Source organism: Falco biarmicus, chromosome 6 (genome assembly GCF_023638135.1).
Source record: "Falco biarmicus isolate bFalBia1 chromosome 6, bFalBia1.pri, whole genome shotgun sequence".
Taxonomy (NCBI): domain Eukaryota; kingdom Metazoa; phylum Chordata; class Aves; order Falconiformes; family Falconidae; genus Falco; species Falco biarmicus.
Window position 1 is genome coordinate 6,313,840 of NC_079293.1, and position 15,438 is coordinate 6,329,277.

General features: G+C 44.1%; 1 long non-coding RNA gene across 2 annotated transcripts in view; it reads left to right on the forward strand.

The window, feature by feature from the left end:
• The first annotated feature begins 8,110 nt into the window (after nucleotides 1-8,110).
• The window catches only part of LOC130151005 (uncharacterized), a 141,176-nt gene continuing 133,848 nt past the window's right edge, over nucleotides 8,111-15,438 (forward strand). The window contains exons 1-3 of one of the 2 annotated variants that reach the window (XR_008822458.1): nucleotides 8,111-8,257; nucleotides 12,011-12,153; nucleotides 12,509-12,573. This is a non-coding gene — a long non-coding RNA (uncharacterized LOC130151005). Of the gene's footprint in view, nucleotides 8,258-8,953; nucleotides 9,026-12,010; nucleotides 12,154-12,508; nucleotides 12,574-15,438 lie in introns of those variants that run through there. The other variant, XR_008822459.1, reaches the window with a different exon arrangement.

Here is a 15,438-nt window from a genome sequence, read left to right on the forward strand (position 1 = left end):
AAAGAGCAAAAACCCAAAGGAAACAGAATGTACTTGCATACACAATATTGTCTCTGGCTTGTAGAGCACAACCCTATTCCAAACTCCACAGAGCTCTTCACCCCTGGAACAGTCATGCTTTAGTCTGGTCCAGGACAGTGTATCAGAAAAGACCCTGAGCTGCCCTGAAAATTCACTTCACCTCGTATCAGGGATGAACAATGGAGTGAGTACTCATAGGGGGGCCATCCTACCTCTTACGCCTGCTGGCCTTGGCCATTCATGATGTCTCCCTTATCAGGCTTCTCATTCTGATTCTGCAAAGATATCATGTCATGCAACCTTCATTTATGAGGTGATCAGACACATACATAGGCATCCTTTTGCTGCTTTTTGGTGACAGTGCCTTTATGTTGGGAAGCAGCTTCCTGGATATTAATTAAGGCAAGAAGAGGGAGAATACATGAGACCAGCCTCGTGCTAAAAAGGCCTACTCCAGAACCATGCCAGGATGCCCAGAGCAGGGATATTCAGGCCAAGGGATGTGCTACTACTAAAACAGGATGTCCATGAGATACCTTATCCACCTGCTCCTATTGCAGCCGCTCCAGCCTACCACTGATGTTTCAATGAAAAGCATAGCATTACGAAAATACACAGAAATACACCTGCGACTGCTAGAACTGAAGCTAGAGAAGACAAGAGAGCACCAGAAAGGTGCCTAACAAGTCTATGAGAAAGAGAGAGAGCTAAAGAGAGGAAAACAGTGCTTCATGCATAATTGTTAGTGGACTCCCTTTCTCCCCTTCTGCTCCTCTGGAAGAAGCGATTAAGCTGTGCTTCATGATGTTAGTGGCACATCCCGTGACAGTGGAGACCAATCTTCATATTCAGCACTGGCATGTGCCTCAGGAAAGCTCTTCCAGAGCTGCTTTAATAATTTTAAAAGCTCTCACACAGGACTGGTTCTGACATGGGCTAAAGTGTTGCAAACCTTGTTGGGCAAGGGTGAATTGCACAGGCAGGCAGCAGCACTTTGAGAGAGCATGGGTATTACCTCTCTTCATTGTCGTTTCCCTCTAGGAAGTGGGTTTCTCTATGTTGTTCCTTTAAGTCACTCAGCAGAGCTGTATGGGCAACGAGCTCTTTGTCTTTACTCTGGAAGCCAGCATGGAACACAGGATAATGAGTATGTCTTGACTTTTGGAGTTAAATGTTACTAGAAGTAATTCTGGAGCTTCCGAAGAAGGCTTCCAAGTGAAAGGCTTCTTTTATCACTGTGTTTCTTCCGGGAATCTCTGTCGTGGGGCCTAGCAGCCCACATCAGGCATTACAACATAGCTGCTTTCAAAATATTCTGTAATGGGCTACTTAGCTGCACTGGGTGGCTTCTAGAGGAACTCAGGGCACTGAGGCGAAGGGAGCCTTCTCTTCAGGGGCTGGCTCTGAGATGAATAAGGACTGTCACAGACTGGCAGCCAGCTGAGTAAACATCGCACATGGGTAGAATTTCTCATGCTCTACCACAAGCATTACAGGGTGGTCTGACTCAGCAATCAACTGAGCTGCTAGGAATGGTGGTTCCCGGCATTTCTGTGCTTGGAGGTGTTACAGGATAAACCAGACTTCCCTCTTCGGCCTTTAGCTAGAACGGGGCTTTCTCTGCTGTCTTTTTAGCTGTATGATTGAGAGAGTCTAAACTGAGGTCAGCCACTTCTTCCCCAAGACTGAGAACCCAGAAACAATGAACTATCTCAGTGGACTTCAGAAGACTGTCAAGTGTCATAAACGTCACCACTGGCTTCTCATATAGCTCCTCACTTCCATGCATGGCTTCATTTTGTCCCAGCTCACATACCTCTGAGACATGCTGTCATTGCTCTTCCAGGGCTTCCTCCCTGGGTACACTCCCACCATTGTGGCAGTGGGTTCTTAGGTATGCCTTAGAAGACAGAACGATACCCCATGCTGTTCCTTCCCTCAGTCAATCCTTTGCACATCATTCTCATTTCCACCCTGGTGGAGTGGAGATCCTCATCCCTTTTCTCTCCCTCCTGTGTCTTACAAGTATGAATGTTCACTGTAATGCTTAGTCCAAACAGACTTAGTCCCTTCTGATGCAACTGTATTTCTTTTCTTGATACCACTAATTGTTGTTAGACTTGTGGCATTAATTGAAGTAATACCTACTGCTTTATCTCTGGTATAGTGATTTTACTTTAATAACATCAAAAGGTAAAGTGCTTTTATGGACAATAATTCACTAATTTCTCTGTGCATGTGATTGAAAGGACAGGGAAAGAGAGTGACTACCACCCATAATTTTTTTTTTTTTTTTTTGGTCTTTACATAGGTTTCTCCAGCAGTATGGCTAGTCAGAAATGTGCAAAAAAAGGCTCCTTCCTTCCCACAGTACAGTACAGCTGGAGTGGGAAGGGGCCAGTGACTAATACCATCCCTTCCAGCTGCTAAGGAACAGTTGTTACTTCTTCCCTTAGAATGGAACAGCAACCACATGTGGTTGGTTGAACCCCGTGCTGCTGCTGAAAGCAGATTTGACTTCTCAGTCTCTGTTCCCATTCCCATGGTACCTGCACTCCATGGTTCACTGTAGACAAAGTGCATTTCACCAGTATTGCTTAGGCCTCCTGGATGCAGTGCCTGGATTCAGCCATATCTTGGGCATATAGTGCTTCATTTCTACTTGACTGGAAACCATTATGATACCGGTATTATGAGTATTTATTGCCTGTTCTACAGAAGTGCTTAGATTTGAACCCAAGAAGTATCTCAGATGAGACAGGACATAAAAAAGAGCCCTTAGGCCAGAGTTTACAGTCCAGATTAAGAGTACATGGAGCAGGCTTTTAAACAAATAACTGGGCAGGGAAAAGTAACAGATGGAAAAAAGGGTCTGGGAAAGATAATGTAGAAATCTGAAATAAAACAAGTTTTGCGATCAAAGTTGCATTTTATTTGTACCTTTATTTTTTGGTCAGAAAACACAGTTTTGAAATCAAATCCACAAACTAACTGGGTCCCCTCCTGCCTGACCTGTTAAATTGGGTAGCTGTATATCTTGTACCTGCCATTAATAAAGTATGTTGGTTGTCACTAACAGTAGTATTTTTTAAGCCATGATGCAAAATATCTATCTTAAATACGTTTCCCATGAAAAGACAGGAAACAAGTAGTCAACACAGAGAGATGGGCATCCTATCTATCATGGGCACACAATTTAGCATAAAATCTCTATTGACTGGAGCAAGCCTGGAAGACTGAAGTTAGATCAGCTGAATCTCAATAATCTTGAAGGACAGGAAATCTCACAACCAACGCTGGCCATACAATCTTAATCTGATTTCACTGTGCATATGTCTTATCATCAGGTTTTAACTATCAGATCATAAAATATGCTTTTCAGCTGGACTTCTGATTCAGGTACTGTGCAGGATGGACTACGGAACCCCTCACTGCTGTACCTCAGTGTTAGCAGAATGTTACTTAATTTCTAGACCACCCCTCTGGGGTAACATAGTGATCTCATCACTGTTTTATGAATCAGGGATTTATGATGCACAGAAATTAAGATTAGAAATGTCACCTTCCCCAGCCTCAGTCTCCTAAGACATGGCTTTTCAGAGTACTCAGGTGGCCTTTTCTCAAGCATGGTACAACTTCAGCTGTTGCCTTTGGTAGTTCTGCACACTGCAGACTACTGATCCTCATGTCAAGCACCAGTTGACATGATCACCACTTAGAAAACAAAAGTGAGCAATGACTAGCAAAAGTTTCACTAAGTGAATTCCCAAATATCATGCCAAACCTGCAAATGTGCTAAAGTGCTGTTCTTTGGGATTTGTCCAGTGACTCTAACCACGGCATCATCCTCCTTCTATAACCCCCTTTCTTATGTCTTATGTTCTTTGTACTTCTGCAACAAATGTGGTATGAAGGGAGGGAAAGCACTCTCCTTCACTGTACAAAGCTGATCACACCTAGAACAAGCTTTTTCCATACAGAGAATGAAAAAAATTCCAGTGGAGAATAGTGGCTGTGTACTTCAAGACCCCCTCATAATGCCTTTTCACAGGGGACTGGGTAAAAATAATTTTAATGCTGACTTCACCTGATTTTTCAAGATTTGACTCTGCAACCTTAACAAGGTTTTTAAAAATAATGTTGTCAGCAATGTCCTAGGGTTTTTTAAAAAGCAAATGAGAATAAAAACAAAACCAGAAGTTCTATAATGTGGCAGCATATTATGTCCATGGTACCACAGTTGGTTTGGAACCTCCAAATCCACAGTACAGACCTCTTCCTGCTGACTTCTGCCAAAACGACAGAGGGTGATAGCATATTTCCATCCTTCATGGTGCAATACTGTACTAGGTCAGACACGGGGTTTCACAGAGACTTGCAGGAAGCAGAATAGTGTCACATAGGCATCCCAAGGCCTCTGTAAAGAGGCAGGCTTTACTGGTTAACAGAATATCCTTTCTGCTTGTTCCTTTCCTCTTTGATCCCTCCTGTCTTATCTCTTTCAGCATGAGGTTTTTCCCCCCATCTCTGGCTCCAGGTACTAACCCCATTCTCTTTGCCTGTACTACTTCTTGTTTCATTCTCTGCTCTGTCAGTCCTGTGAGGTCATTTGATTTCAATGTCCTGCCCTACCACCAGGCTACCAGTCACCTCATTATTTCTTCGGCTAACCCTCCACTCCTCAGTGTCTGGCCTGGATCTTCCTGGCTCCCACTTCCAATTGCAGTCCCAGATTCTTCCTCCTACTTTCCAGCCCCCAAACTTTTATGTTGAAAAACACAGTCAATCACTTAAGAGCATCGAAGTATGATTCAAAATTCATAAATGAAAAGGCATCACACTTTTCCTGGGAGATTTGCTTATTTGCAACACGCACACCCCTTTTATTTAATCAGAAGGCAAAGGGCTCACAGCCTTGTGCACATGCACTGCCTTTAGGGCGATGCTGCACTCTGCTGGATGTGGCTAGTTCTGTCACGTGCATGTTTTAGTCTTCCCTGTTTTCCTGCAATTAGTTTGTATTCAGCACTTTTCAGTACAAGTACAGCTTTAGCAGAAAAAAATTCTACTTTGCAGCATTGTTTTTCATAAAAGCTGACTGACGTCCCTCTTTCTGATTTGGCTTCCATTATACTCAAATCCTAAGAGATAAGGAAATTAGAGGAAGAAAAAAAGATGGGAGTAGAAATATGTCCGACCATCCAGGTGTTTCCTTTGTGTTTGCCAGACCTCAGCTCTGCAAGTGCCATCTCTTGTGAGAGAGGTCTCCATAGTCCATGCCCCTTTGACCAAACATCCCAACCATGACAGGCTCCAGGCACCTTTCTGTAACTCTTCTTCCTTAGAAGCACCGCTAAGGAAAAGTCTGCATGAAATTTGCAAACAATCAAGGACTCAACTGGTCTAATTAAAACAGAATGTACTAAGAATGTGTAGGAAAACTGGAGTGGACCAAAAGGACTTGCCTGAGTAACTAACACAGTTTACTCGGCAAACGTCAGGCTAGGGAGGTACATCTTGGATTCATTACAAAGGAAGCAATATCTTACTTGTCCTCCGCTCCTGTCCTCAGGCAGCTGTCAGCAAGACAATCTCTTCCTTCCTCTCCTTTCTGATCCTCTTGACTAGCATCTCAGAGACACAGCCTCTAGTGTCCAATGTCTCTTGTCCCTACTGTTCCCACAAACACCATTCCTTTATAGCCTGTGACCACTTTTGATGTTCAAGTTGTGACAGATTTCATTACCTTATAACATGAGCTGGTTGCAGTTGTATTTCAACAATGAAACGTCTGCACCATCTGGGATAAGAGTCTCTCTTCTCTCTACAGTGGTTAACACCTTCTAACATGACCCTCATCCCTGCCCCCTCCAGCTAACTCTGGAGTTATATTTCCCAATTTCCTTTCTCAGAACTTGGCATTTCAAAAGCCTCTTTGATCTTGCCATCACCTCGGCATGCCTGAAGGGTAAAGATGTGTAGACCGTGATTTGCATGTCAGTCTCCCCTCATTCAAGGTGTTGGACTGGCTAGGTTGATTTGTCCATAAACCAACAAGACTGGTATTTTCATACTGTCTTACTGATACATCTCCTCCATAACACCGATGAATTATTGATAAATGAAAGTCACTCATCCCAGTGGCTAGGGACTTTACTACCTTTTGGTCCATGGAGTTCTGTTTCTGGACTGTGTTTAATTCTGTATTTCTCATATCTAATGTATTAGATTCCTGTTTCACCTGAACTGTCAGCAAAGCAAAAGAAGATTCCATCAGTGGAATGAAAAGCAAAACAAACGTATCCTGACTCCTTATTTATGGCAGAGACGGGAATGCAGGATCTGAAAGGCCTCACCTACAAAGAACAAGTCCAGTCAAACTTTAGATTAAAAAATTAAACCATGTGTTCACACAGGAATTGTGTCCTACTACTTAGCTGGTAATACCCAATCCCTTAAAAGTGTAAATGGCAATAACCTTGCTCCTCCAGTGCTATGCAACAACAAAAAGCAGTATTTTATTCTACAGAAGCCCAGGACAATGTCAAGCAAAGATTTCACTATAGGACATCCCCAGAACTCTGGAACTCTCTTTCCCTGGCTCCAGCTCTGGTACTTTCCTTCTGATGCTGCCCACAACATAAGCACTTCCCAATCCCCAAAGGCCATGAACACAGGAAGGACCCAGTAGACCTCTTCTTCTTTTGCTATATTCTTTTGCACTCATAAACCAACTGCTGTTTCTCAGCTATAACCATCCAGCTTAGCATGACTGCCAGTAGGCTCCTCTTAGAAAATCACAAGCATTTCCCCTTAGCTCATCCCTTTCACCATACGTCTCGCATTTTGGAAATAGTTTTTATTAAGCACCGATGTGCTTATTCTGCCCATTGAGATGCTACTGCTGAAAGTAACAGTAGGTATTGTGCACTGGTAAGTGTAGATACCAGAGACAATGGGATTTCAGACTACAACTTAGATCTCTTGGTACTTCTGACACCAAATAGTGCTGGTGACATTATTATTGGTAGAATTAATGTCATTCCACTGGACAATGCTGATTTTTGGGACAAAATGTCATGCTAGAAGGATCAGTTCCCATTAACCTCAACTGAAAATTGTGTTGAAAAGCTTCTAAGAATTACCAGCATAACCTGCTTCACATTTTAAATTAAAACTTTTGGGTTTTAATTGGGAAGTGCAAATTCATTTTGAATTTTAGCGAATTTATGGTGAAATGGGTGGAAAAGCGTTAAGGTCAAAATAATACACTCTTTCGATTTTTCACTGGACCTGGTTTATTTTCTGTTCAAATGATAGGTTTATGAAAGTGTTTAAAGTTTTGTCTTTTTGACTGGTTTTAGAGAAGAACCTCCAGTTTCATGCCATAAACCTTTCCTGCATAGCAATGCCACTCACCAGAGGCAGGTACGTGCAAATTACCAACCAGGCCACAGAATACAGCAGGCCTGCAGGTGCCAACAACCTAGCTTGGGACAAACACAAAAAAGTACAACAAAACAAACGTGGAGGGCCGTTTAAGCCACGAGGCAGGATCTTGACTCAGCCGTTCTCGGATCAAGGCCCGGAAAGTGCCAAGGTCACACAAAAGCCCTAAGGCTTGGCGCGGTGCCTCAGCTTCTTCAAAATGGCGGCGCGGGTGGCGGTTCCCGCCCAGGCAGTTTTCCCGCCGTTTCTAACGGTTCCGAGGGCACCGAGCGCGCCAGCCCCGGCCCCAGCTCCCACCGCCCTCCGCGCTCGCGACGCACACTTCGCCCATGTCAGCGGCCTCCGCCGGCCCCCGCACACCTGCGTCCCGCCCGCTGCCTCCCCGCCGCTCCACAGCCATCGCGGGTGCCGCTGCGGGCAGCAGCCGACTCGCCCTCCCTGCCGCTGAGCCCCCCGAGTCCCCGCTGGCAACGGCGAGGCGGAGCGCCGTGCGGCAGGGGAAGGCGATCGCTCTGCGGGCCGCGGCTGGGCGCCCGGGCGGGCGGCGGTGGGGGAGCCTGCCCCTCGGGGCGCCTTTCCCCCGGCCGCCATGAGAGGGGGCTGCGGCTCTTCTCGTGGCTCGGTCTCCCCGCCGCTGCCTCCGTCCCGCGGCCCGCGGTGACCGGGCGTCCGCGGCGGCGGCTGAAGCCTTGGCGCAGGGGGAGAGCCGGCGGCGTTAGCGTGAAACTTCATGAGGCGGCATCTGGCTAACTGGGGGACGTGGGCAGCGATCACAGAGGAAGCAGCAGTAGGTTCCCCCTTCCCCGTCGCTAGCGGGGGAATTGCTGCTCCCTCCTTGCGGCTGGCGCCGGGGCAGGAGAGGGCGCGGGGCGCGCGGGGGCCCCGGAGCAGAAACCGTGCCTCCTCCCGCCCTCGGCCCGGAGTAACCCCTGGGCCCCTCCGGGATGGAGAAGCTCCTCGGGGACAAGGCGTTGAGCATTTTTTCCTTCAGAAAGAGGCCAGACTAGCGGGCTGCGGGGCAGCTGGGGCAGCGTGCGCTCCCAGGGCCCGCCAGGCTGCGCGGCCGCACGCAGGAGGGGCAGAGAGATCGAGGAGCCGATGTTGCTGGGGCGGTGCCTCATACCCTGTGTCGGGATAATCCTAGTCTGAGTCCCAGCCAGTTGTAATCCCAGGTGGAAAAGGGGCAGTCCAATCATAATTCCCAAGTTTTGCCATATTTCAAAATGTTTAGGGTTCCGCAGCAGATGTAAAATTGGAGTAAAAGCTGGCACAGGAAAGGCTGGCTGCTGGTCTCTCATCTCGTTACCTTCTGCTTTCGTCGTCAGAGAAAAATGTAAAAATGATGTTTGGTTTAGATTACAAAGATAACACCAGGGTAAAGTAGCTGTAAGAGAGCAGAGTTAGTCTCTCTCTGCTAACACAGTGCAACAGACCTAGGAACAAAATGGCTGCTGCCTTTGCATATCAGCAGCGTCAATGGAAAAGTATGGAAAATGCACACAGCTCTCTGCTCCCCGGCTTCATCCCTTGATGCCATCCATCCTCCTTTGCAAATGTAAGGAATTGGCTTTTGCACTGAAACTTGTGGGTATTTGCATTTGTAGCTTACTAAATAATACGCAATTCTTGGTATTTTGCCTGACTCTCTGTAAGGGTCATCAGGCAGTCAGACTAGTATTGACCCTGAGGTGCAGTTTCTTAATGTTATAAGGGTTTGGATATTACAAATTTGCATTTCTTTGTCCAGTATATAATAGGGACAGTGTGCAATTGATGCCAGTTTGGGGGGTTTTGTCTCACCAAAGGTGTTAACTCCAGGCCTCCTTCAGCTGAAGGGAGAGATGTCCATCTGTTATCTACTGGGCATAGTAGTTGTCTTCACAGAAAGCTCCAAATTTATGGCTCTCTTCCAGCTACCAACTCTGTTTTGAAAGGGCAGTTGATCTTATAGGTGATGAAATTTAAAATTATAAGTAACCCTGAGATGCTGAATACCTGGAGGACAGGTGACAGGGAAAAAAATCGATTTCCTATTTTCTCACTGTTCTATTGTAGACGTGATTTTCTAAGGGTGTAAATGGGGCAAGGTTTGTAGAGAGAGTTAACGTGTTTTATTAAATTAGTTTATATGGTTGGAAAAATACATTCAAGCTCTTGGGCACACAAGCACTTTTTAAGAGAGGTTGTCTGTTTTTTCCAGTTATATCCTGTTTTCTGATATTCAGCTGAATATCTGAATTTCCAGGTGTCTGAGTTTGTCAGAGCCTTTCAAGGGCTTTCTTGGAGCCTATTATAGAAAACCTCTAATTTATGTCTGAAATTTTTTCATCTTCTTTTAGAACTCGATGTATACATAAGCAGTGCTCTGATTGAATCCCTAATATGTGTGTATCCTTAAATATCAATATAAATAACTGAAATGGAAACAGAAATATGAAAAAAAATATTCCCAACACAACAAGGTTGGTTATCGAAAAAATTAAGCATGCAGAAGACCATAAATGTATAGTGCTAAAAGTGAGAACATTTTGTGTTGCACAGACAGCTTGGGATGTGCCAGTTTTCTGTCAACTCTTACTTTCCAGTTATAGATGCTAACCATCAGAGGGCACTCCTGATCCTACGAAGAAATAATGTAGTTTCCTAGAACAATAGTGAACAGTCAGACTTTCCTAATCTGGAAACATGCTTTACATGATTTATATGCCATTGGCATCTGGATTATGAGTCAACAGATGATAAAGTCAGATATTTATGACACCTCCATTTACCACCCTTTACAGCACAGTGCTAAATACCGTATAACTGATGCACTTGATTTAAAAGTCACTTGCAGCGTAGCAGTTCTAGTGATTTCTTCACAATTTAATATAGTACTTAGCTCAGGCTGTGAAGGAAGTTTGCTAAAAGAAATGATTAACAATAGAGTCTGTGTTTCTTTAGCAATGTCCTTAGCGTCCATATAAGAGTGTTAGTCCAGGTCAAGATACTGTGTCTGGTAAAGTATAGCATGTTCTTACTAATATTCACCTAGGAGCAGCTTATTTGGCTGTATGTGAGAGGAGAGGCAGTCAGATAGGTTAGGGGTGTGATTAGCAGAGAAGTGTGGTAAGCTTTAATATTTCCTTTCGTACAGTCTTATACCCCTGCAAATTTTGCCTTATAAGTCCTTCTGTAGGAGTGTCTTTTTTTTTTTTCCCCCTGTGAGAAACTTCCCTAAAGTATGCATTTCATTTTTTAATGCACTTCTATCCTCTTTTTGAAAGGGAGCACTTTCTTCTTTTTGCAAAAGCAAAAGCTTGAAAACAGTGCACTTTCTGAGTTTGTAACAGCATGCTCACAAAAACAACAAATCAACTACCAAAACATGATTTTTTGGGTTCTGGTTGTTTGTTTGTTTTGGTTTTTTTTCCTTTGAGGAACTTGCCTGATGGCAACCATGGACTCTAAGACAGGCATAAAATGTGGGGGGAACCTGCTACACCTTTTTTCCCCCAGCCTCAGCCCCACAGCATATTATCAAGTTTATTCCTTGAGAATAGGCAAATTCATGCAATTGGTTATACACGTGCACTCTCCTTGTAACAGTGTCAGGACTGCACAGAGCGATATGCAGGAAGTAGGAACATATCCAAATGGAGGGAGCAGCAGGCACTGCTTACATGTATGATCCAAGACCTCAGGGGCAGAATTCTTGTTTGGCCCCTGGTCTGGGCTCTTTATTCGTGCCAGTGTTCCTGTCTGTGTTTTATCTCACACTGATGCTGGTGCTTGAACCCAGGGAAAGATTTCTATTCTAATGGGTAGATCCTGTTGCATCTTTTTTTGGGGACATGGGTTTGGACTGTGTGTTCAGAGGTCTGTTGTGCCATCCAGTTTAGCTTCAGTACTCTGCTGTTTGAGCTTCAACATCCATATGGTTTCAACAGTGTTGAAATTGCTCCATGCTGCTGTGACAATATAAACTGGGTTGACATCTAGCTTGATCCAAGACCCCAAATCCCATACCAAATCGATGGGTCTCCAGAAGAGTTCTGGAGAGAATTTTCTGGCTTTTGCCACTGCCATTCTGTGTCGGCTGATGGCTGGAAAGTTAACATGCATAGGCAGTTTCGGAGACAGTTCTTAAGTTGCCTGGAGTGCAAGAGGGAAAGTTCTCCTTCATATGGTCATAATAGGCTTATTAAATTAGATTTTAATTTTTTAGTACTCATGTGCGTGCCAAGGCAATGGGCACATAACACTGAAGAGGTTTGATTACTTATTACTGTGTCTCATATAGATGACAAAAGTACCCAATATGAGACTTGGGTTTTTATGAATGAAACTGTATGTAACTTACTGTTGAGTACTTGGTGTTTTAGGGAACTATTGCTGTTGAGTCAGCTCTCTGTTTACAGTGTAGATTCAGAAATGCTTTTAACTAAGCAAATTCATCCAGAACTTTTCTGTTGCTTGTTAAAATGTCTTCACTGATAGCAAAGAATATGAAAACAAAGTGTGGCTTGGGAGGACATGCCAAAGGTTGATTTCTCTTCAGCAGGTCAAGTGTTCCAAGCTGGGAACAAGAAACATTTTGAATGGCCTGGCACACTCATGGGGAGCTGCCTGAGGAGCGTGTGTGTATGCTGCCCTCCTAAAGGTTTACTGGAAACTCGTGGGCACAGATAGCCCCTGGACTGGGTGAGTTTTTGGCTGGATCGAGGATGCATAATGGCCAAGGTGGGCAGAGCTGAGCAATTGTCACCTGTTGGCAGGATACTTGGACTCTTCACTTCAGGCCATGGTCAGATACCTAAGTCCCTCTGCCTAGCCTATGGGGAAAGCTGGGCAGCTCTGATGGCTTCTCGAGAGCAACCCAGAGAGTCTAAACAAGACACTGAGCTGGGAGATACCTAAAGGAATAGGGAGGAGGAGTAGTTTTTGATCAATAGGAAACATGGACTGAATGTCTGTATGTGCAGAGAACAGAACTGGGTGGAAATGAGGCGGTTAGAATGCAGTTCTTCTGTTTAGTAGTTGTCTCTACCACCTTTAGGAAGAAAGTACACAGCTAAAACTGTTGATGAAGAGGCCAGAACCAGTCATGCTACTTGTGAGAAGGTTAGTACCCAACATGTCTCAAGATCCATGCAGTCCGGGGCCAAGAATTGATGTGGACCATTAAGCTTTGTGTGATTAGAAAAGGGCAGCCCTCCTGTTTGACACCACTTCTGACCTTTCCTTAGAAGGACAGTATAATAGGTTTTCTGTGGTTCAGACTTACTTGCAGATTAATACGTATTTGGTTTTGTCTTTTTTTTTCTCACCCATGGGAAATGATGACAAAGCAATTGTAATTACTTGGCTAGAAAATTACTTTTAAACTGTCTGGTGTTGACTGTCCATTTCAGAAGTATTTCTCTTATCAGTGTCTCCTTTTTTCCTCATATTTTCCTCACACTTTCACAAGATTTATTAAATGCCCATGTCCTGGAAAGAGTTCTGCAGGGATTTCTGCTCCTCTTAAATCAAGGGTAGCACTCATAGGATTTACACTGCATCTGATCATTGGACTGTTTTTTATATTTCCTTGAAATGATCCCTTCAGGGGGGAAAATGATCCATGAATAATGAGATTGTTTGAAGTTTAGAGGTAAAGTTAAAGCAGTTTGGGTGTGGAGATGGCAGCCGTTATAGGCGCCATGGTCTGCCATCCTCTGCTGCCCCCAGAGGAGAGAAAGCAGAAGAGAGGTGTTGGGGCACTTGGGTTTCTGCCATCTTCGTGCTGGGTTGGCCACCTCTGGGACTGAGGGAAGGCACACTGTGGGACGCTGGTGTCTTAGACTGTCTCAGCTGGGCCTGACAAAGCTGATCCATAGAGCCCAAGAAGAGTAGAGGGGTTGCTCAGTGACAATCTTCCAAGCAACCCTGATAAAACAAATCATCCTGTTTATCAGTACTACAGAAGTGATGTGTGAGGTTGGTTGAAACATTGGGAGTGTAGAGATGCTGGAGAGGGCCAAGTGGAAGGCTACCAAGGTGGTAGAGGCCTGGAGGACATACCCTTTAGGGAAAGGTGAAGGGTGCTGTGCTTGTAGAGGCTGATGAGGAAGCAGCTATGGGGCACACTAATAGCCTGTAACTGGTTGAAGGCAAGCTATGGAGATGGTGAAGCCAAACCCTTCTTGATTGTTTCAAGTGGCAAAAAAGAGAGGGCCCGGCATCAGGTTGTGGCTTTGGAGGTTAGAATGGAAGTTAGGAATAATCTTTTCTCTTTGGAGGGTAGTGCAGGATTGGAGCAAGGTACGCAGAGAGGAGGTGGAATATCTATCCCTGATAGTTTTCAGGACTTGACTAAACAAAACCATGGCTGATTTGGTCTGATGCTGGTGATGGTCCTGGAGACAGGCACTTGGATTAGAGGACCTCCAGAAGACCCCCCAACATCAACATTTTGGTGAATGTGTGAACAATGTAAAGATTTCACTCGAGTTTGACCTTAGCATTGTTCGCAAGCAACTTAGAAGAGGTGATTTCTTTATTAAAAATTATAGGTAAAAGTTTCACAGGAAACTTACAACACTGCTTCTCAGTGTTTTAAGCAATGCTAATGTAGCTGAAGGCTTTGATTAAATTTTTTTTTTGTTTGTTTCAAATAATCTTTAAAAGTGAAGCTTTGTCACTTAATTTGCACAAAATAAAGAACTCCTTTTCTTTTCATACCACTGAATAAGCACTGTAGTTGATTAGGTACTTCTCCTTATCCAGTATGAATAGTTGCTGCACATGTATGTGTTTATATATATAGCATATCTCTAAAAAGGATAAATGCAAACATTTTTTCACTCAGCAGACTGCTAGCTCTCAGTTGTCACCTCATAACTATAAATAATAGCTTTGGAGCTAGGTATATTTCAGACAGAGGCACAGAAAGAGCAAGCAAATAGAGTTATTTTTTTTCCGTATCATTGGCACACCATTGTTCCGCTGTGGTCAGTGGTAGGATGTACAAACAGTATTTCAGATTCCATAGGAACCTGTTTTGTATTTATGCTAGGCCAGCGTCATGTGTTACTCGACCGACTGGAGGGATGGGAATGATAACCAGCAGCTTGCTTGGGCAAGAAGGAAGAGGTGCTCTTCCGTAGTTATTAAAGAAGCAGAAACTTGAAACAAAATCAGACTAAAATACATGTTTTTAGAACTTGAATTTGCCTACGTCAGCTAAGTTTTGTCATGGCAAAAGTGCAAAGAGGAATGTGGGAACACTTTTACCAGGTTGTCTTCATCTGAAAAAACAAAGTGAGCAAATTTTAACCAGAAATTGAATGGTAGCCACTTCTGCGAGTCTTCAAATGTTAACATCCATGGAAGAAATACTATATTGCTGTGGCTTTTCCTCAGTGCATTTGCAGGAAATGCCAAACAGTAATGCTCTCCAGTTTAAAGCATGAGTCATGTGACAGAAGGAAAATGCACGTGTAAAGTTGATTACTGGGCTTTTACAATATGTTTTCTGCCCATTTAAATGAATTTTAAAGAAGAAGTTAGCTTTTTTTGTTCATTGATGTCAGCTTTTTGCTATAATTTATGTGGGGTGCTAACTGCTACTGTGGCATCACAGGAGAAGAGCAGTGCAGTGGTTGCACACAGCAGTACTCTGGCAATGTCCTGCTGCTCAGATGCACCCCAGTTTGCTCCTGTCACATTAACAGTGTTTTAAAATGAGCCATCATTTACAGATTCCACCTAAAGGAGTTTTCAGCTGGCCTTGCAGTGCATCTTTATGACCATTTCCTCTGCCGCATATTTATCCTCAGAGAATTATGAAATGCAGAGACCAAGTGGTTGTTCAGGTTCACTGAAATGCACAGGAAGGATTTTTACTGATAATTTCAAATCCTGTATTAACCGCATGGAAAAATATTTAATACCATTAGTAATCTGACCATATAATTCCCCTTGCCACTTTATGGTATATTTTCA